At 37.5% G+C, this 24,207-nt stretch overlaps 1 protein-coding gene across 4 annotated transcripts in view; it reads right to left on the bottom strand.

The window, feature by feature from the left end:
* Nucleotides 1-6,735, bottom strand: part of LRRC4C (leucine rich repeat containing 4C) — a 496,561-nt gene extending 489,826 nt beyond the window's left edge. For 3 of the 4 annotated variants that reach the window (XM_017812506.1, XM_017812499.1, XM_017812535.1), the window contains exon 1: nt 6,115-6,734. The gene's annotated coding sequence lies outside the window, so the exon portion shown is untranslated. Of the gene's footprint in view, nt 1-6,114 lie in introns of all 4 variants that reach the window. The other variant, XM_017812552.1, reaches the window with a different exon arrangement.
* Between the last annotated feature and the right edge of the window lie 17,472 nt (nt 6,736-24,207).

The raw sequence follows: 24,207 nt of genomic DNA, 5'->3' as shown, positions 1-24,207 counted from the left end.
TTTTCAATGCATTAATCACTTTATTTGAATCTTATCTCTGGATACTGAGGCTCTTCCATACCTACACTTAAATTACCTCTTCTGCATGTCTTAGTTTGCTTCAGGTTTCCTGAATTCAATGCTAAGTTAATCTTAGCATTAACTATTGTTAACCTACCACTACTAGAATTCTCCCCAAAGTCCTATCTAATCTCAGTTTTAGCTCATACCCAAAAAAATTTCTAACCACACAAAGCGTCTTGCTTTTCTGGGCCTGCACTCTTCTCTAGTTCACACATTCCTTTCACCGAAACATGTTCCAAATTATGTCTCTCCGCTCATTTGTTTTCAGAACTAGATTGCAACTAGCCAAGTCCAAGGTTTGTTTTCAAAGCTTTTTCCAAGAGATCTCCAGATCCTTTTTGGAGTTTTGATAATGTCACTCCTGTTATTAGCCTTACTATATATCTCTACTCCCATTTAAAATAAAAATGTGGACTTGAATCCTGACTAAGTGTTATTTCTGAAATATATGCTTGAGGTGCTTAAAAAGAACATTCTATAACCCATTTCCCCCCCACACTCATACTGCTAAAATACACTTTGGCTGCATGCAAAATTAAAATTTTCTTCCACGTGCAGTCTGTGTGATGCAAACACTGCCTATACTTTTCAAGAAAATGAAGCTACTTTTGTCTTTGGGGTAATCACTGCATTGTTTTTCCTTCTTTCTTTGAGTTCACCCATTCCACCCTTTTCTCTCCAGTTTTTACTACTGAATTTTCTGCTTTTCAGAAGCAAGCTACTCTTCCAGGTTAAGTAGGCAGATCATTTAGCTTCGAAGTACATAATTTTTTTCCTGAAATAACTGAGGGTATAGTGAAGATTTAAAGGTATATGTGAAATTCACAGTTATTATCATGAGTAGCTCCCCAGAACATGAAAAAATAGGTTGAAACAAATGCAGCCTTAGTGTGAGAGCCTCTGTAGAAAGGCCTAACCTCAGAACATTCACTTTCTTTGTTCCTTCAACCAGAAGCTCCTAGTGAAGCTTTCAACAGTGTTTAACTGAAGAACAGTAAGGGGGAAATCACCCAGAGAAGCGCCATCCCTAGGTTTACCTAATAATACCGAAATGTCTTATTAGTTTAATAAGCCGATGAACCATCACATTTCTAGTGCAGAAGTGTTGCTTTTCTTTCTCGTTTAACCAATTTCTTCCTGAGACAGCAGAAAAGACAGTAAAGATTATATACTGGTAAACATTCAAAAAAAGCAAGCCAAGATTCTATGAAAAATAAGTGCACTGCTTGATAGCTCCAGTATTTTCTCCTACAAATAAACAAGAGAAGGGGGAGGGGTTGCTCCCACAGGGAGTTAAATAAAATTAAGCAAACATTTCCATAAAAATTACTGTCCTCCCACCTCTGTCTGTACCCTTACTTCACACTAAATCAGCAATTTCAGAGAAGCTAAACAAAGAATTATATAATCTTGTTCTTACTCATGTAAACAGGACAAACAACAGGACTGGAACTGATTCTCTAATTACTAGTACGTGCTGGACTTCATGAGCCCTTGACAAATTTAACCTACCAAAACAACATCTTAAATTATCAAAGAGGTTAGAATGGGCCTCATGGAAAATTTCCTGGCCAGAGTTCACAAGCTCAAAGATATGTCAAAAATGCAGCAAGAGAAGTCCTTCATGTCTGCAGTTATGAGCTTCATTTAAACACACTTTTGCTTTAAAAATTTGTTAACTTTTGCAATGCATAAAATACAAAACAATACTTACCATCGATGGCCAACTGAGTAAAGAAACTTCGGCAAATTACAGAATAGTGGCTGTCTGTACAAAAAGTTTATTCAATATACACTAGGAAGAGACCTAGATTTCTTGCTACAATTCTGCCTCTGCAGTATATGTTCTGAGAAAGTCTCCAGGTTCTGAAGAAATCTCTGCCCACCACCCTCCTCCAGGATCAATAGGATTCTACCTTACATAACTACTCTAAGTTTGGCAGCAAGCATTCTTTCATGGCAGCATCTTGCAGATTCTGAGCTCATAGAAGCAGTAAGTTTCCTCCTTAGCAATATGAAATGGCTGTACAGAACTGAGCATACCACTGGGTCATTTGAATCTTAACTTTGAGAACTTCATCACCATCAGCAGCGTGAAAAGTAACAGCCTCTAGAAGCAAATACCTACGCATGTATACCATGCTCTCAACACAACTCTTTCAGATCACTCCTGGAAGCTACATTGTTTAAATAATTTTTTTTTGTTATACACCTCAGATGTACATGAGTTTTTGTGCTAATTTGATAAAAATATAAGGAACTCTTACCTATCGAAAGATGCTTTCTTGGCTACCTCAGTCTGTGAAAGGCCAAATAACAGGTAGCACCACAATGGGTGTCTCCCCTAAACAACCTATCTGTTTGAAAAACTAAGAGATTAAACAATCTCCCAAACAAAGTTAATTTTCACACTTCCAACTAGGAATACTGAAAGCTGAAAATTAATTGCTTTAAACTCAAAACTCTGAAGCAGCAGATTATCTACCATGTTTACTAGCCCAGGAACTGGAATTTTGGACTCCTTCGATCCTAAACCTTATCCTTTGACAAAGAATCAGAAGAAATTAGAAGGAAAGCAATACAAGAAAAGTGTAATTTATTGCAGTCAACTAACTTGTCTATTGAAAAGATATATTTGTAACTTCGGTTTTTTTCCTCAAATGGCAAAAACTAAATTTTACTTATTAATTCTTTTAAAGATTTAAAAACCCTAACTCCACGTACACAAATTTCCAACAATCATACTATTTGTCAAAGAAGTACACAATCATAAGCAATGTGTGTTTACTGATAAACTATTCTTTTTCTCCTCATTATTTCAAAACCAGGCCCAATGTCATTACATTAGTGTAAGATAATGTTGCGGACCAATACAATGAGTCAGCAACCAAAAGACATGTTCTGCAATCCCACAGAGCTTGTTCTTTTGGTTTAAGTCATGGAATTGCTGGTGCATCTCCCTCTCTCCCATCCTCCCTTTGCTTGCATGCCACTACACTGCTTCAAGATTTACTTACCAGTTGTCAGCCCAGCTTGTTTCAGAAAGAAGGAGGAATTCATGTGTAAAGTACCCTGGGTCTTAGAAACACAGAAACATGTGCTGGAGAAGGTTAGTGCCTGGTTGGCTGACTTCAGCAACAAGGAAAGGAAGATGTTCAATTAACTGGAACTAAGCGAAAAAGAAATTTCGGTTTTCTATATCTTCCCCTTATTCTTAAAAGAACATTTAGACAATTCAGCTCATACGAATGTCATTGTACCCATATTCCTACTGAGAGACTTTACCTACAATACACTACTGGACCTGTGCAGGCCATCCCTTCCCATTTCAACAAGATATTCGAGTAGTGGATTGAGCTCATATAAGCAACCAAAGAGCACAGAGGAGAAAGCAGTTTCCACATTAGGTGAGATTGAAGGTATATGGGGCATTACACTATGAAATGCAATTGAAATTGAAGGACCACTAAGATGAAACACTTGACATTCTTTTAACAGTTTAACTACTGGTGTTTTTCCTTAAAAAAAAAGACAACAAAAAACACCAAACCAAAACAAAAAAACAAACAAACAAAACCAACAAACCACACAGTCCAACTGGTGCTAAAGCCTGTTCCCACATAAAACCTGCTAGCACTGAGTATTCATTTCCATTCTTACCATAAAAATAACAATGGTATTAGAAACCAAAATTGATCCTGTAATAACATAATATGTTACATATAATGTCATGTACACAATGTACAAACAAAGTCAAAAAATTTCAAATGTGACAGTTTAATTAGGAAATCAGAATTGAATTTCAGGAAAAATTCTAAGTAAAATCCAATAAACCAACAAAACTGGGGGAGCAGGGGGAGAAAAGCACAAAGTTTCCTCTTCAGCGAATCTGTTAAAATGCCAAATAACCACCATTTGCTTTAGTCTGCAATATATAAGGAGATAATACTACATGCAAAACCAGAGATAGATGATTAATAACATCTGGACATCATGAAGAGAGTGGTAACAGTTTTCTAGCATACAAGTGACTGCCCTCCTACTTGGTTTAGGGCATCACTTCTAAAATTATATTTCATACATCAGAATACATAGAAATACTAGTGGAGCAAATGTGTTGTCTTTTTCACCAGAACATGAAAGTTTCATCTCCAGGCAGAACATTTCTCCCATGCTTTCATCCAGTCAACATCTCTGCTTTGATGGTCTCGTTCCATACTTCAATTCTAAAACCAGGGTAAGGTTTCAAAAATCACGAGTTGTCATTTCTTCACACACACCCACTTTTTTTTTTTAGCTCTCATTACATGCAGATTGTTCCCCATAGTTAAAAGAGAACATAGTTGATTGCCTGATGAAAGAGACTGCTGTGCTACATGCAATGGGGGCTTGAGGAAAGTACAGTGAGGGAAAACTATGGCAAACTGCATCCTGCTCAGAAAGATTTGCTTGTCATAATCATAATCCAGTAAATGCACATGCAACACAGAAACATCACTTCCAGAAAATGAGGAGAAACACACCTATGACCAGTTCTCCTTTCTTCCTTAATCTATCTTTAAAGCTATTATGCAAAACCAGTGGGAAATAGAGGGACTGACTGACAGGATGCAATAACATAAAGTGATTTGATTACTCTGAAGCAGAGCCTTTTCATTAAGTTTTAAGCTTTACAGCACAGGATCTATTACAAGAAGGGTCATTATACTTCTTTGTACCAAATGGATCATCCTATTTGATGTGTCCTTGTATTTATAAATCTGACGTAATTCCCCATTTCTTTACATACATTACATATGTATACTTACACATAGAAGCCCCTCAGCATCTGCTTATTCAGTAGAACTGCATTTTGATCCACATCTTTTTACACTAAATATCCAGCTATGCTATATTTAAAAGAGATACCATATCCTTCAATATTAGTCATTCATATTCATGTAATTGAGAAGGCGTGAGTACCTAGTAACTCCATTTGGAGAATGAAGCACCTTCGACATGTATTTACAGATGGTTTTCTTACCTCATTGGGAATGCTAAGTACTATCAGTGCAGCAATAAAAAAAAAACCAAACCACAAGAGCTCTGATTCTATTGAAATACAATGGTATTTTATTTCTATTATTCAATGGCAAGATGGGAAAGGTTACAACAGTCATACTGGTCCTGCAGTAACTGCATTGGTGGAAAGGGGTGCGGGTGGGAGGATAAGTGCCAGGTTTAAACACTGAGTAGCACCAGAGCAATATGACTGATAGATCTCCAGAAAATCTGGAGTGCCATGAGCAATGCTAGATAAGTAATTTACTTTGGTCACCTGAGTGCTTAGAAGCACCTCCATCCCAAAAATTAATGGCCTACAAGAACTCATTCGAGATTGGCACTTTGCTCTGTATGAGTTACTGTTTGGTTCTACATATTTCATAAATTCTGTAGTCAAAAAAAAGGAAAAGGAAGAAGTATTCAAAAGGATAATGAGAAGCAAACAGATGAACTTCACATAAGTCATGCACAAATCCTAAAATTTCTGTTCTGCTACCTTCTACTTCGGCTAACAGCAGCAAAAGCAGCTTTTTGCTTGCATATTCATCATTCCAGAGCTGACTGAAATGCAAAGAACAAAACTAGACAAGATTTATGAAAATATGGAGGCTTCTACTGAAGATATTCTATGAGCTATATTTCTTGCCCATTCTAAATACTTTCCAAATATTTTAGCTTGTTCAATACAAAAGATTTCTCTTCCTAGAAATTGTAATACCTTTGAAGTGAAAGGAGCTTTCTAGTGCTACTTAATTAACATTTTCCAGCAGCCCTATAGATCATTATTTTGCGAGCATTTTTACTGTGGAAATGGCAAGGGGAGAAGGCAGAGCGGGGGGGGAGGAACAGAAAAGGATATAAAAAGGAGATACAAATTACAAGAAGACTTTACAAACACCACGCTCCTATGCACCTAGTACTAATGTTTTTGCCTTTTTCCCCCACTTCAAGCAAACAAGCAGGAAACAAAAAAGAAAACAGAAGGGGTAGACAACCCCCTGGACTTACCTTTTATACAGTCCCTCTGTAAACTTCTCACAAAGAAATTTAAATTCCTCTAGCTGGATTTGATTCTTTCAGCTTTTTTCGAGTCACACAGAAGCAAAACAATTAGTTTTCAGAGGTTCCATTTACTGCTCTTCCATCCCCAGCAAAATGCGTCCAGGAGACGATGCCAAAAGTAAGCCCAGAACTCAAAGGCAATTGGAAAACGGAGCGTAGGGGGTTGCTGAAAGACCAGATTGTGAAATTCAGTAGCTTCAGCACAGAAATATCCTACTGTACAATGTACCTGGCTTCTTGCTCACCAAAAAACTGTAGTGCAAACTGTCAGTAGTAGCCTCCAATAGCTGCTCTGTGTGCTGCAGATGGTATGTCTCACTGTTACCTTCCCAGATGGGTAGAGAATTCAGAGATCAGCAAATCCAGGGGGTCGCCTCCAAACCAGGTGGATTGCCAGCCACTCATTCACTCAGTCCAATTAATCAAGACAAGAACAGCTCAGTCACCGGAGGTATCTCCTTCCAGGGTGCACAGGATTATGGCAAGGTTATTAATCTTGCTTTGCTGCATCCCCCCCCCCCCCCTACATTCAGCAGCCTGCACCGAGATGATTGCCAGCTCTGTCTCTGTCCCTGTTCTACTGCATTTTGCTCAGCCCTCTGTTGCTGCAAGTGAAACACAGAGGAGGGAGGAATACTAATAAGGTGGTTAGCTACAGTTTCTTTAAGGCATTCTACATACTGTGTGTGCGTGTATGTGTACGTGCATCTGTGCGTGCATTTTCCATGGGGTGATCTGGATTTCTTGGCAGCTGAAATAAGACTTGTTTCTACATCAAAGTCTGAATTAATCTGGATTATCACTTAATGAATATCAGAGCCAGCAATTGTATTTTACTTAGGATAAGAGGAGGGTACAAAATGGTCTAGAAGATTAGGACAGCAGTAGTGGTTAGGGGAAGGGGGGCAGGGGGGAAGGAGCAGGGGTTGGTGGTATAGAAACCACACCATACCCAGAGGAGCATATTCAGTTTGAAAATTTGTTTCAAAGCAACTCGTTTTAGCCATGTTTTAAAAGGTCATTCTTATGTCCTGTACCAGTCGGGATTTTCAAATCAGCACTATATTATCCATCTCCAGATTAGACAGCAGTATGCAGAGTCAAGTAAATATTTTTAGAAAAGAAAGGATTCCTGGCAGGAAAAGAAAAATTTAGAGCATCAGTGGAGGCAGACATCCAGCACTGCATTTATGAAGATGCTCAAAATTCCCTCCTTTACTGAGAATCGCTCTGCTGAAACCTTTCACTTGTGAAATGAGTTTAGAATTCTCAATCCGACAACCAAACCAGATTTTCCATGTAACGTCTAAATAGCTGACCTGCACTGGTGCATGAACCTAGGTATTCTGCTGTAGCAAGTATAAGTCCTAGCTGTAATTCACTCATGAAATTTGAAAGCAGTCATACTGCCTTTGCTTTCCCACAGGTAATTCAGACTCTCTCCATCAGGTTTAGGATGCAAACACTGCTGCCCCACTTGTCATTCATAATTTCAACTTTTTGCAGCAGATGACACTTCAGACTCCTTCAGGAGACTGGAGATTGAGACTCCTTTAGGAACTGGAAAGCAAAAATAAACTATTCCTCAGAAGCAGTTCCAGGATTTATACATTACAACTATATGTGACTGTTAAGGAACCAGTTCACAGGTCAGAGCAACCAAACACACTTGACAGAGCTGCCAACAGAAAGAGTTACATGGCATTAGTTTGATGCTTTATGTAACAGAAAGAGCTACCACCACAAGTTCCAGCAACCAAAGTGTGATTAACAAGGTGGAAATGCTTGTGGAGTTTTAGCTACTCCAGCCATAGGATAGTGCATCTGGGCTTCTCGGCCAGCTGACCGTGACAGTGTTCATGTAGCACAGAGGACTGTAATGTAACACAGCACTGTCCATAAGCACTGTGGTCACAACACTGACATTGAGTAAAACTCTTCTACTTTTCAGAAAGTCCTGCAGTTTCAACAGCCAGTGAACCTGCAAAACCACACAGCATGAGAAGGTTGTGGTATCTGGAAAGAGAAATGTAGGGCACTGTAGGAAACTGTTTCAAAAGATGGAAGACCTGTACTGTTTCACAAATCACACAGTCACTTGGGCTTTTGTTCACTTTTTCAGCTTAAATTGCATTATAATTTAAACCTAAAATTATTTATTTATATGAAAGTCTACTGAACTAACAGAAGACATTGTAAATGGTAACTGTTTTTCTCTGCTGAAATTATTTTGCTTCTCCCCAACCCTATTCCCAACACTGCATCAGACCTTGCATTTCTGTTTTCTTGACTTATGGACCTTAAGTAGAATTCTTATTCATCCACAAACATAACCATGCCTATCCACATAGGAATGTGAGCAGATACAGTAGCTTGGAATGAAGATCCATCTAGCCAGAATTTTGCCTGTGTTGGTCACCATCAGATCAAGGGAAGCAAATGGTGGTATTTCCCAAGTACACTGTGCCAACCTTTAATTATCTACCACAAGGAGTTGCAAAGTCAGCGACAGGAACACTCTGTGCACTTTAGTATGCCACTCACAGATTCAAAGTCTTCTATTATAAGCAGTCTGGACTCCTTTCTTCACACTGACAAGCCTTGATGTATTTAACTGCCCTTCATATTGACTTTGCTCTATTCGCTTGAACACTTGTCACTAACCTTTTTCACCTTGCACAGTGACCAAAATGCCACAGGCATGCCACAAGCTTATAGCACTTCATTGATACTTTCTACTTTGAGAACATGTCATTCCAGAGCATGTACTAATGAAGCTAGTGGCACCTTCTGCTTTCTAAGATTGTGGCATGAGTAATTTGGCTACTCTCAGAATATTAACTTCATCAATGGCATAACATTTATAGTTCTAACTAGTCAGTTAAGGTTTTGTAAGGAAGACCTCATGTCTAGACTCATGTCCACTGTGGACAGCTTTTTCCACCACCTTTTTCTAGGTGCAGTCAGAATTTCTTGAGTACATAAAAAAGGTTACTCCAAAGGTAATTAAATCTATTCATACACCTAATATTTATAATCTACAGAAATGGAACAACAGGAAAATAAATAAACTGACTTGCATTTTAGTTTTCATTTCCATGACACAGAATACATGTTAAAGAAGAGGAAAAATATTAAGTGTTGTGTAACAATAATTTATTGTTAATGGTATCTTCCAAATATGGCTCGTCATAATCCCAAAGGTACATGCAAGGACATTTTTCCTCTGTTATCTGTCCTTATATAATTTTTTTAAAACCATACTACCTGCTAATTACTTTCTCATTAATCAAAAGGAAAACACATCCTTTGCACTTCCAGGAGTTTGTTGCTTTTTGATTTTGGTTTTTCCCCCAGGGGGCAGCACGCGCTGCACTTCAGACCAAACATCTCATCACTTCCCTGACTACTACGGTCTTGCAAGCATCTTTGTTCATGTTTCCACATTATGCTTAAAACAAAGGCAGGTTACAAAAACATAAACTAGGCAGATATATCACTCCCTTCCCACGACTCCCCCTGCTCCCCTCGCCCCCTCACAAAAGAACTCAAACCAAAACCATAAAAACAAACCCAACAAACAAAAAAGTAAAAATGGAACTTTAAAGTCCCTCTCACTCTGGCCCTCACCTCATTCAGCTGAACTTGATGACCTGTCAGTTAATATCAATATCACACCTCTAAAAACTTAAATTCAGCACAAGTGAAGCACACAAGTTTATTTCTCAGCAAAGCCCTCAGTAGAGAAAGTACTGACCCAACACAAAAAGCCTCCAAAGTCCATCAAATATTTCTGCAGTGTTTCACTTTTATGTCAACATCATTTGATTTAGTGAACCCCAAATCCATATGCTATTTGCAACAAGTTCCCTTTCTTCCTCTTAATTTTCAGTTTCCTTATGAAGTAATAGTCATATTTAAGACTATAATTTCCACACTGAGAAAACTATTGGCAAGACTATAGCAGGGGTGAAAGAAGACCTGAAAGACTTATATAGACAGGTTAAGGCTGTGACCCAGTATGACCAGGTGCCTCTGGCTGATGAAGTTTGAGGAGTTACTACTGCCAGAATGTACTACTAGCAGGGCGTACACTACCTTGACGAGCACCCTAGTAATCATCAGAAGCAAATACATGCCAGTTTCTCAGCCATGACTTTCTTTGGCCCAGTCCTTACTTCAAGCCAGGATCAACAGGTGGTGTAAATTTATACACTGGCCTCAAAACTACAGGGACTGTGAAGCAGCACATGTGGCTTCTGCTGCCTCTGTTAGAGGGCAGTGGCAGTTCCTGAGGAAACACAGCACCCACTGCCACTGTTTGACTTGAGACACCCTCAGAGCTGAACTGTACAATACGAAGGTTCTTTGCAAAGTGATCACAGTATTCTTCCTCCAAGGAGCTATGAAGCCTATTGTTAATCACAAAGATTTTCAGGAGACAAACAGTGAAAGAAAGTAGAAAAGCAAGCAAACAAGAGAACATATTATCTGAAAGAAAAATTAATTGCTGGCTAACTCATGAAATATTTGCAAAGTTTATATTCAAGATTAGGGTAAACAGATCTCTACTGTTCTGAGCATGGTGTAAAAATTATAGGGTCAGGGTCTATCCAGTACTGTTGCAACAGACATATGAATAATAGTAATAATTCTTTCATGCTAAACCTCTCCTCCAGCAAAAAACCACAACCACATAACTGCAGCAGAGATTTTTCATGTTCTTTATATCTTAAAACTCAGAGTTTGAGAAACACAATATTATATTTTGGTATTATATTTATTGCCCTAAAATAATGATAGGCATTTCACATAGTGGTAGCCTGTTTTTTGTACTTTGGAAAATTGAGCAGTTTACATTGTAGGTATTTTTAGTTCCAATAGAGACCTACCATCAGATTCCAACCTTCTGCCTAAAAAATTTATTCTAATTTTTTACCTCAAGGCTGAGATTTCAAATTAATCCTGCAATGCTGAAATACAAGTCAAAATCACCTTGATTTCTGCCATTTGGATGCTATTATGTGAAGGCAGATTTTCCAAACCTTATACCTGATTTAGGCAGAAAACACAATTTGATAAAAATCAGGAGTAAAAAATAAGTACATGTTTTCTTACCAGAAAAGAAAAAGGTTTAAAGGCTTGTTTGAAAGCACTAAAAAGAAAGGTTATTTTAGAAGTTCCGCTCATTATCACAAAAATTTAAAAAAAAAAAAATAAAAGCAACATGCCCACAGACTCCAAGCCATAAAATCCTACATAGGTGTTATATTCTGATATTTACTTGTTCCCGCACCACCCACTCCCCCCTCAAAAGGAAATGACAGTTCTTGCCTCTCTGGTCAAAAGGACAGAGGAAGTACTTTCTTCTTTCAGCTTTCAGTAGCCACTGCTGCAAGCAGGATACTCCAATACACAGAACCTCAGCTTGAGCTAATATGAGCATGCTTTTTACGTTTGCTTGCATTTATCTGTGACAGTCATTATCTCTCTTCCTCTCTCTAGAGAGATGGGTTGCAAGAATTAAAGGGTACAGTATGCCTTTTACCAAACAGATTTAAAAAATTGTCTGGATTCTATTCTCACATCATTAAGCACTTACTAAAAACATCTGAATTGTTGGAGTATACAGGTAGCCCTAAATACTGCATCACTGTTTAAGAAACAAGACGAAAGTTACTAAACTAAAACTAAACACCTTGGACTTATTTATCTGATACCAAAGAAACACTGATACCAAAATGATCAGGGCCTTACACTGTTACATTTCTGTTCCCTAGAAGATTTTTCTTTTCTAAGTAGCAAGAAGGTTTTAATTTTTTTTTTAGTTGGTCATAAATCTTTTCATGACCTTTAATTTAACATACATTCAGGTAAAAAAAAAATTAAAACAGAAAGAAAAATTAGAAGCTGTGATTACCACATATATCTTGAATCAGTATTTCAATTCTCAAATGCTTTAATTCTCCAGGAGCTTTGACTAACCTCTCTGTAGCCCTTATGCCCATCAGCAGTTTATTATTTACACTGACTCAAATTTTACTGACTACAATTAAGAATGCTTAAGGTATGGTTTTGTCAATATTCTTTCTCTCAAGAGACTGCCATTTTCCCTCTAGCCCCAGCTCCAGGTTTCCTTTCAAGTCTCGCTTGTCAGCACAGGAATTCAGCAAACCATCTTGAGCAATAGTGGGACAGGCATTGCTAAACAAGGCAAAATATCAGGATGAGTGTAAAATTAGTTTTCTTTCATCAAAAAGGTGTATATGTTTATCTGAACATCATAGACTGACTCTAGTTGACTACCAAGATTATCAGGAGTGTTCGTAAAGCCTTTTCTATGTTTATGACTGTGCAGTGGACTTCACAATGGAGACAAAAGCTTGTAAGTGCTTCAGAGGTCACAGCTACTGCAAAATTTGCAAAATAAAAACTACTTTAGTTTCAAAACAGAGCAGCTAAAACTATTGGTATAGAAATTAATAAAACCCTGTACACAACTGTAAGACTTTAAGGGCTAGAGTAGTGCGCTCCATGACAAACAAAACCAGTCCATTAATGTGGAAAACCTAAAGAAGAAAAAGTTACATGTTTAGCCTGACCAAAGAATTTGATTTATTATGTCCATCTCTTTCAACCAAATTAATCTCTGAGTTACTGCTCTCTAACATACATTCACCACCTTGCAGTCTCATTTTAAAGTTTGAACAATAGGGTTTCTATCACTTTCCGTAGGAGACTGATCCAGAGCCTAATAGGTCTCAAAGTTAATGTTGTAAAGAGCCACTGCATGAGCACCGAGTTCTATTACCTCAGAAATGCATATGCTGATAGAGGCTGTTACAGGCTTAGATGACTCATTTTCCTATTAAACAATTTCTGTCAGCCATTACAGCCATGCTCCACACGTGCAGTGAAACATTTTTTTCCACAAGATTTTCCCTTATTCTTCTTACTAGCACCTACGTATCACCATGGGCAACAGACAGCAAAAGATAGCTTTTCTTGTGTTAAATTTTAAGCTTACAGATGACAGATAAGAGCAGATCATTTTGGACTTAAGGTTGTGTTTTTGTGGTTTTTTCCTCCTCACTCAAATCAGTGCAGCATTTCTAAGTATATGCTTTAGCAATAATAATTTTAATAATATTATGATACATACAGATGCATCTTTCTTATTGATTTCAGCAAAAATAGCATCTACCTATTCTTAAAACAGCAGTCCTTTTACTTATGATTTTATACCTCTATGCAAGTTTGTTCTTTCAGACTCCCTTTATAGTCACTGCTAGCAACAGTTCATACCTCAGGGCACTATAATTTAGTTCATTTTAGGCATCTACATTTGGGAGTAGGAGACCAAACTCTCCAAGGCCCAGAAGTGCTTGAGTGAGCAGCTCAGACATAGATAACTTTCATGCAGGTGCTTTTATTTTCTGTTAGCAGATTGTTACCAAGGATTAATCTGCAATCACATTACAGAAAATATCCTGCATGTACATTTATATGTAAATGGATAAGCTCCATCTCAACACTGAAAAGTCCAATGACCTGTTGGTGCCAACCATAAGAAATAAATATTTCTTTGAAGTTTAACTCTAGAGACATGTGTTTTGAAAACTTCTTTTAATGTTACCTCCATATTCTCCGTAGTCCTAGAGCAAGAACATATCATCTTCTGCTTGAAAATTTTCATTCTATACCTGCTTGGCCTGGATGATCCAGAGATAAAAGTTTCTCCGTACTGCAGTCAAAACACAGACTCACATTCCATTTCTGTCTCGATCACCTGCATGCCCTAGAGTCTGCTGCAATTACTAAAACACAGTTAAGAGAGCCTGAAAAGGTCCATCAAATACGTTTTGGAGATGTAATGAAAACTGATGGAATCGGGTATGAGCTACCTCTATTAGCTACCATTGCGGTGAACCTGTTCTTTCTGCCATGAGTGGGAGAAAGAATGAAAAGAGAGCAAGGGATGGGAAGAAAGTATCAATTAAGAAAAGCTTCTCTACAGATCATTTGAAATAAGAGTAATGATATCTTTAAATGAACACTGTGTCAGGGAGACATAGGGCAAGCTTGAAAAATTGCGACTAAGAAGAAAACCTCGAGAAAAAAAACAACTCCAGGTTTTGGATGAACAGAAAGCTGAAGGATTAAGCAGGAGACAGTACAATTGAAGAGTTTTGAGCTACAGTACAGGAAAGGAAGTAAACATCTTCCAGAAAACTTCCAGAAGCACACCCTTGTTTAGAATAACTATAAACAATCCAACAAAAACTCACTCCCTTTAGTAGCACACTACTCCATATAATAACATTCATCAAAAATAAGTTATTTGCATTCTAAGACTCACTGGGATCCACTGGTTGCCAGTTGCTATCACTGATAGTTTGTTACAGGACTTTGGCTCAAGAACTAATAAATACAAGCTACTCACAAGTTAACTCCATCTGCAAATAATCTGTGGGGGAAGAAGAACACTTGCTAAATTGCCTGGACTAATTCAGGAGTAAGAAGAGAAAACCTTCTTAAATTTTAAATTGACTTAGGTCCATTAGATGGAAATAAAAGACTGGTAGAAAATGTAGCTCTTGGAGACATATGTAAACATATGGAAACAAAACAGACTAACTTTTATTCAGGAGCTGAAAGTTATTTTACATAATAAAGAAGTTCTCACTAAGAATTGTTAGATGAAATTAAGGTAAATAAAAATTTAGTTTGTAAAGCAGAAAACCATGCCTGATAATCTGATCATTTTCAGCTTCAGAAATGTCATTCAGAGGAAAGAGCATAAGTCCTAGCATAGCTCTCACTTTAAATAAGACTAGACAAAATAAGTGTACAACAGAGAATAATCTTATACTGAGGGTGAGGGGCATTAGGTCATCTAATGAAGGAATTCTTTTCCATTGCTAACTTCCAACAAAGAAAACCCAAACATCTGATTGAGTTCTTCATAAAGACATGAACAGAGAAGAAAAACAAGGGGGTTTGTTTGCATGTGGAGTATTAGAAAGACTCCAACAAGAAAATGTTCATTTTTATATGCCTTTTCCAAAGGACTGTGCACCAAACTATTACAAAGGTGTTGATTTTATCATGCATAATCAAGGTTACTTGATTATGCCAGCCACTCTAAGCAAAAGCAAAAAAAACTTTAAAATACTTTCTCATTGACAGTTTAGAATTTTGCAGAACTGTAGCACTTGTAGAATATACATCTGTCAAGTAGCTCCTTCAGGCTAAATGTTTCAGAAAAATTAATTCCAAAACTTCAGAAAGCAAAAATTACAGTAAAAAATACTTTGATTTGCTAAGCACAGTGTAATAGCTAATCCACTGAATTTTTCTAGCATACTTGGACTTTGGAATCAGACTTTTAATTTCACAGACAGCTCTCACCAGCATCATAAAATTTCTGTTATCCATATTTTGAAAGTATTGTGAACTTTTAAGACAAGCATGCAAGACCTAAATACACTCAGTTAACACCCATACAATAGAGAGTTACTATGAGCTGGCAGCTGGGCTAATAAAGGGTATAGATCAGCCTGGCTGAAGATACAGGGAGGCAAGAAGAACCAAAAACTGCAGGAATACAGAGCTTAATTTGCACTAAGTGCTGAAAGGAAAGAAGCAGCAAACATCACACGTCCAAGAGACCAGGCTACTCCACTAAGAACTAGAAGCAGACAAGAACTTACAGCAAAAAAGAAGCCAGGGTCCCCATTATCCAAATGTTTACCCCAAACAGTGTCCTTCCACAGAAAGAGCAAACATTTTCTCACGTGGTATTTCCACACAGTTATTTTTGTACATTATAGCAAATATAATAAAGTTTTGCACATTCTCTGAACATTGGACACTTACCTTCAGAAGAGGGCTCCAAACCATATAAAGGTTCCCTGAGTTTAGAAGCTTAGGAATCCTAAAGAAATGGAAGATTTTATACACTCATCTTTTTTCGTTTCTGTACATTATCCCATAATCAGTATTCCCCATCAGCTAGCTAAAGGCAAGTTAAACATAACATCACATATGCGTTCCCCACTAGCCCTGCATTCAGACTCCTCAGGCACTTCTCAGCAGTTTTCCCTTACTCAGAATCAGGAGTCTTTCCCCATAACCCTACTAGCAGCCCTGAACAAGACAGAGCTCCACAGAATAGAAAAAATAACAAACATTCTCTGTTACCTCAAACCCCTTTTACTACCACCTCCTAAAGCTCCTCCCAGGTTGCACCTGAAAAGCTCCACCTGCCCCACTCAGCTGGGCACTGATTGCCACAAGTACCCCCAAACAACTGTGCTCCACCAGCCTGGCACCAACCCCTCACAGCTGCTGGCAATCAGCGTGTGCCAAATAGCATGAAATCCAAAATCCTGGTCTCCTTGTACTGTGGCTCTCATTTTTTAATCTGAAGTGTTCTGAACTTCTCTTCCATATGTAAAATGGGGATTATATTACCTCCTTATTAAAGAAGAACAGAAGAAAAAAGCAGTAGAATATTAATATTCATTAAACTCTCAGATGGTTTAAGGATAAACCCTGTGGAAAAGCCTATTGCTTAATAATTCTGTTCCCATGAAAGCACTCGAAACACTTGCAGCAAATAAGGCGCAAGGTCATGCACAGCAAAACCACAAGTTTAACAGCATACAGAGTAAGAACAAGTGATGCAGTCACTGGCATAAAAACACACAAAGGTTATTCCTACAGCTTCAAGACACAAGGAAACCTCTAAAGGCCTGGGGCATTAGAGATACTCATCGCTTGTGGCCTAATAGGCAAGTTTTCTGCACCTGCTGCTTCCACCCATTAGGAAAGTCATCAAAACTTTTTATGTGCTTCAGTTATGCATGTGTTACCTGGTTCTAATGAGGCAGTCTTAGGACTTACTCGCATTCCTGTTCTTTTAGGAAATCAGTGTTTGAATGATCTTCTCACTACTGACCTTAAGGGATTTCGCAGTGAAACTTGTGTGTTTGTGTTGTATGTGCACACACAAACTCGCATTGGTTCCCTGTATGCAGCATGTACTGCTTCAAGAAAGCCATACTGATAAGATGCTATAAGCTTTTTTTTTGGCCTCTAATACTCACTGATATAAAATTATATTTATCAGCTATTTCTGCGAGCCTACATATAAGCACCTTCATTCCCACATAGCAGGAGCCACATAAGACTAAGCCTGCGACTTCATTGGCTTGATTGTTATCCTGTAAATACAAGAGCCTGGACTGAGGTGCTCAGAGCAAGATGTCACAGAGGGCTTAGACTTGTGAAGGTTTTACAACATTTTAATGAGTTACTGAGTGCAGCTGAGAAGAAATATTTTAACCCTATGCAAATGAAAGATAAAATACCTCAGCCTAAATATCTTCTACTGAGTTATAACAAGAGAACTTGTTTTGCATCCATAGTCATCTGCTAAGCCACAATACAGCTGTGTATAGATGAGTCTTGTATATCAGCTGCCTGTACAGCACTGAGAGCAAATTATCTTTGAAAATATGTAGTCTTAGTTCAAGAGTTCTCTTCAGGAAAGGTTTCATAATCAAAATGTCACTGTAGAAATCAGTGTAATCTATAAAATCTTAGGACTATTGGAGGGTTTTATACAGACAGTAAGGGAAAGACCATATTTAGTTAAATCAAAGGATTTTTGGAACAATATTCCTGAATGCATAAGTATTAGTGTAACTTTTGATAATTAGCCAAAGAAGAGTATTTATTCATTGCCACATGTTGCAAAATGAAAGGAAAATCTTTGCATAACTGTCTAAAAGAAGGATAGCAACTGGAGGGTAGGGAGAAAACCCTACATATCCAGTTGATAAAATTCAAGTTCAGAAAGATTGTGTTTCTCATTAACTGGAGAAATATGCTTATCATTTCACAGAAGAAAAATACTGGTTATATGTATTTCACCTCAGGCTTTTAAAATAACCATTTCTGCAAGCTGTTGTCACACACATACTGACCTTCACCCTGATCCTAGCATCTCCAAGCTCTTTATGAGTAATCAACAGGCTGAACTTTAAATGAGAGTTAGGGTGACAGATTATTTTTCTTAGTATAAAGAAAAAGCAGCCCTCAAAAGAGAGAAAAGCTGCTATTGTTTAAGCAGACACAATAATAACTATGTTTTAAGTGGAAAAACATATCTGTCATATATTGACAGATGCAGTGAACTTTTTGGAATTGTACCTGGTGCAGACTTTACTCGAAAGTTGACTAATAAAAATCATGTTCATCCCCCCATAGCCTCTCATCTACCTAAACTGACTACAGTGATATATATAGTCTGTTGATAGAAGAAATAGAAACTTTACTCACAGTATCCCAGAATCTCCAAATAAGGAACAATATAATCTTAGAGAAGTCCTAGAGAATTAGATAAGGATGTACTCAAACAAAGAGGATGTAAACTAAGCTCTGTGTACCCAAATAAGATAAATAAAGAACAAACCTAACAGTTTTTGGTGGAACACAATGATGCTGTGCCTACTCAAGAACTGACGTCAAGACGACAAAGACATAGAAAGACAAAAAAAGGACTTCCAGTAACGGTGTGACTATGTAAACAAACTAATGAATATGTATTAAATAAATGATAATATTTAATGAATATGTAAACATATGTGTAATAAAAAGCCCTGTCCATCTGTCATTTGGCATGTTTGATTAAAGGAGCTATCCTGTAAACGTCCAGCAGGTTGAATAAAGAAGAATGCCCTTTTTAATGTCTCCCAATTGGTGTTAAGAAGTTTGTTTCTGCCACTTTTTGGTATCACTGTATCACTTTGTCTTCATTAGGATTTCAATTTTATGTCCAAATTTACTTTAGCGATGGACAGTGGAGCCCAAGTAGCAGTTTTGAAAAAGAACTGAGGAAGAACTAACCAGAACCAAATATTCAGAGTAAACACGGCCACCTGATTTGCAGCTATCACTTCTACCATTCTCAGTCTCAAAAAAAAAAACAAAACTGAAACGAGATCTCTAACAGCATATTTTCTGTCATGAGGCTGGACCTCCTGTTGCACACCTAAAGGCCTTTCCATGCACTGATACAAAGAGAATCTCACTATTAGAAAGTGACTGAAACTTCTTGCTGCTGTATTCACATGTTGTGTGAAGAGCTCTCATACCAGCTCAGAGCCACTGACCCTCCTATCTGATGTATGACAGAGTCATCTTTTAAGACACTACATTATCCCTTCTTAATGTAGCTGTTGTTTGGCTACCACATGTAGCAAGGATTTAATTTCCTAATTTTCTGAAATTCTGCCAGATGGCTGTAAAAAAACCCAAACAAACAAAAAAAAAAGAAAAAACCAACCCTCTGAAGAATTTGTCAGTTCCTGTTAAAGTTTAGAAGAGTGTATTTGGCCTGAACAAGTTTTAGTAGGAGCTGCAGTGCCCAGAGGAGGACATGAATTGGGGCAGTGGCACCTCCAAATGACTGCAGACATGGGTGACCTGAGAAGAAGCAGAAATAAATGGTTCTGCACTAACTCTGGCCCCCTGTGCTACCCATCACCTCTGCAAAAGGAACTGGGAAGGACTAGGTGCTACAGGCAACGAAAAGTGAGGGAAGTTGAGCCTAGGAAATGGGGTGGAGAGGTATTGAACTTAAACTGTATCTGGGAGAACAGGGGACAGGTCTTTTCCTTAGGGTTTGTCTTGTGCACATTTTCCTTCTCTCTGAATACTCAAATCAGCAACTAGAAGCTAGTTTTAGTTGGCAAAAGATACAGTAAAAATTCTTTAAGTTGATTGTGTTTTGCCCTTGAGAGAATCCATAACACTGTATGTACCTCACTATCAATTCATACTAACCCACTGGCACCTTGCTGTTAGTCGGCCACTGGGATCATAGCTCACACTGTGTAGTATCAACTGCATAAATAGTACAGACAACATATTCTTTGAAAAAGAAACATTGAGGCAGTTCTTCCTGAGAAAGCTCACGATTTGCATTTTTTAAAGCTGCATTTACCGGATTTTTACTGAATTTACTAAAATTAAGCAATTACTGGCATTTCTGAAATTAGTGAACACCTACAATTCAATGGCTTCATTGAGTTAGTCCAGGTTTAGAAGACAGAGTTCATTTTTCATCTGTCACTCATCATCATCATTAAATTCTGTTTGAGCACTTCATTGATTCCACATCTGGAATTTTGCATACTAAGTAAATTTTATTATACAATCAGGTTCTGCTCCCCAGTGTAACTGTGAGAAAATAGCACATAAGAAGGAAGGAGACCATTTTAGCTGTAGACTCACTTCCATAATAAAATTCAAAGTCTCACAGACTTCCTGGGGGGATTACTGTTTAGATCAAGTATGTTTTGGCTGACCTGTATATTTAAACACCCCAAAAGAACCAAAATCTCCCTTAAAATACACTTTTTGCTATCTGGAGCCAGAAATAAGACACAAAAACAAAATTACGAAGAGATTCATTTTCAGTCTGGACTTGTGGAATACCATAATACCATAATACAGTGTAGGGGAGATCTATATTACTGAGACAAAGACATTTAGATAGTCATGAAAACAGATCTTTACTGTACGTTATCCCAAGAAAGTGTTTTGTTTCCCTACCTAGCCAAGAAGAATGTATAGGTAGACTGTACAGAAATCGATTTTTTACCTTTCTATTAATTTTTAATTATCTAGTCCTGTATTCCCATAAATGTCTTGAAAACATTGTCCTAATTGTGTCTTGAAAGAAGAAAGATCTTGGTGACTGAAAGTGGCTACAGAAGAACTGGGATCTGCTGAGCTTGAACAACTTTCTCTAGGCTGCAGAGTACTTTGTAGATCATTCAGAAAAAAAGAGTGTTGGATTTTCTAAGGTCCAGTTCCTTGCTTATGTACAAAGCCATCCACATTGTAGCTTTACACTGTTGCAATACTATCAGCAGTATAGCATCTGTTTGCAGAGACAAAGACCTACCTTATCAAAGGTTTCCAGGCATGTACCTTCTAATTAGTTGCCTAACTCTCAATGAAATTAATAGGATATAAACAACTAAAGAGTATAAGGTACTTTATCTACAGCCCACTCTCTAAAGAATCCAAGTACAAAGAGCAGTCATTATAATTATCGGTCAAACCATGAATGCCCAGGTAAGAAATAGGAGGTAAATGAAGTCCCTTAAGTACACTTTATGTGAGTGAAGAAAATGCACATATGTTGCCATAAAGCCTGGTTACATTTATAAAAACTTTTTAATCTCTGATTGAAAGTAACCTGATTTAACGCCATAATAGCAACCGATTATCTCTAGGCTCTCCTATGCCTGCCAGCAACCCTGTCCCTACCTCCACTCATCAGAGGCACAATACCGGATTAGAAGGATCCTTTAGTCTGACCAAGCACAGCTATTCTCGGGTTCTGTGTTTTTTTCCATATTTGACACTCCAATCTACATGAGCGCTCCTATGCACTTTCACCAGAGTGAAAGAATATAGAGTCCAAAGGAGAGTTTGCTTAATGCAGATTTCAGCAGTGACAGGCATCTACGGCATGAGATTTCCAGAAGCTGACTGAAAGACTCTAAGGTACATTGCCTTGCTTGCTATTATTACAGCTAACACTGAACTGTTGTAGTTAACTTCAATTAAGTTCCCAGTCATCTTAAAAAAGATCACAGCATTCAGCCTTACACTGCATTTTTTGTCAATGTTTTCCATGAATCTCTGTAACATCCACCTTTGCAGATAGTATTTTTGTCTCTATATTTCTCTCATGTCAAAAGCTTCTCATTTACAAATGGCAAGCTCTCAACAAGGCAGCAGGCTCAAGCTTGGCAAATTATCATCCTTCAGGTTATCCTCCACTGTCTGACACTAAGTTCCTACCTTCATCAGAGAGCTTTCAATTCCCTCCTTACTTACTGGAGATAAAAGCCCTTATATTCCCCCCAACAACAGGTTTTCATCTTCTTTATGTTCACAGTAGATTTCAGCTTTCTTCCCTCTAGCCCTGCCAATTTCCCTAATTATCTGTCAGTGGTGCCAAGAGCTCCCACATCAATCACTCCAAAGTATAACTCCATAGTCACTGTTATAGTTCAGCATCACTGCATCAGCTATCTACATCCCAGTTTACAGCAGTGACATGGGGAACCACCTCTTACAGTCAAGTGCTTTACTAAATAACCCCCTTTCTTCTCTTTCTAAGCAACTCCTGCATGTCACTTCCAGCTGTCCTCCTTGCTCTTCATATTCCTGGTACTACACAATTGATTTCCGCATCTCTCATACTGTTGGTGTGAAATATCATGCACACAGTTTAACAAATCATAACTTCCAGACATGTTTCTCCATACTTTCTCTTCGGTACTTCTCTTCTTCTACTTGCTACACATTCTATTGCATCCTGTGACCATTATCATGGGTGTGATTTTAAGAAGTCACAGTACCTTGATGAAAATTACAGGTGAATTTGAAACACCCTGTCACTCCTAGCCTGTTGATTTGATGCAGTATTCAGACAAGCATTTACCTGTGTGCCTTTAATGTGCACACTTTGTGAATGATTAAGAAAGGAGATGTAAACAGTCCCTGCAAATCCCTGGAATAACTCATGGACATAAAGTTACTCATGGATGTAATGATTTGTTTAGAGAAGACCATATTTTATAGATTTGGACTGTTTCATAGAATGCCTGGAACTGTTTTGAACCACAGAATGTTAAACTTTGTCAATATGCTATTGTTTTCTTTAAAGAGTGAAAAGAGAAGAAAATTACTGTAAATTAAATAAAATGTTTCTGAAGGCCATTATTTTAAGCTCATTTGACCACTGAATCAGATAATTCTGACAGGATGTTGAGTAGAAAGCTTTCTTTTTCAGGCTGTCCTTAATGTTTCACAGATATTTCCAAGTAAATTGTTTTAAATTACCAAATGCACTTTCCCCAAGAGGAACTGTGATTTTTCTTCTACAATATGATAAATAAAAAGTTATAAGTTTCATTTAGGGTAAGAGGTGGAGTCTTTGCTATTTCTCTTATACTGTTGTGCAAACAGAAGTCCAACAGGTTAACTTTGCTCTATCCTGCTGCATTTAGTACTCTCATTACTCTTACAATACTAGAAGTATGTATTTCTGCATAGAACCTATAAGTCTTTAAATGATTGCAATTGATGACTATCAATGTGTCTGAGGTACATGACATAAGACTGAAAATAATTTTCAGTTCTATTCACAATATTATTAATTCAGCATGTATAACTTAAGTATCTCTTCTACCTTTGAGTTTCCCCAAGCATATTTTACTTCACTGGGTTGCTAATAGGGTTAATTCTTTAAGCCTTGATCCAAAGCACAGGGAAGTCTGTGAAGACTCCAGTGTGTATTCAGTAGACACAATACTTTTTAAAAGTGTGTTGTGATCCTCTAGTTGACAGGTGATAGTTAAACAAAAAGTGTTTTAATTTATTTGTTTTCTCTTTGTTATTGATGTTTCATGCTATATATCAGAGAATGAACTTGCACAACAAAGGAAAATAAATTTTAAAAAACCACAAGCACCAGACTAGAATCTATTGCTTTCTCTATATATGTCAGCATTAAATCACAGAAGAAATATAGCAATTATGTTAGCAAAGGACAGATCCTGGTTCTTTACACAACAAATATCTCGATAGTTGGACAGCTATCTTTGCATTGTCCATGACCTACACTAATATTTACTTGAATATTAATTAAATATTTAGCTAGGTCAGAATAACATTTGTTATATCATAATTAGACAACACTGGGAAAATATTTGGGGAAAAGCATTCTGTCTTGTATGGTAAGATGTAGTCTGAAATGAATAATTCCCAAAACAATCATTCTTCTTGGGACCTTCATAATGCAGCATTTGCAGTGGTGAAACTGACACATGGATAAATATAACTAGGAATAATTTATATATATGAGTTCTTTAAAACCAGTATTTTCATAATATCATCAAACACCGCCTAGCATCAGAGGACTCCCTCAAACAAGAGGCCAGGTCA

This window comes from Lepidothrix coronata, unplaced genomic scaffold (genome assembly GCF_001604755.1).
Source record: "Lepidothrix coronata isolate B3197 unplaced genomic scaffold, Lepidothrix_coronata-1.0 Scaffold1, whole genome shotgun sequence".
Taxonomy (NCBI): domain Eukaryota; kingdom Metazoa; phylum Chordata; class Aves; order Passeriformes; family Pipridae; genus Lepidothrix; species Lepidothrix coronata.
The sequence above is the reverse complement of the archived record's forward strand: the minus strand, read 5'-3'. Positions and strand labels throughout refer to the sequence as shown.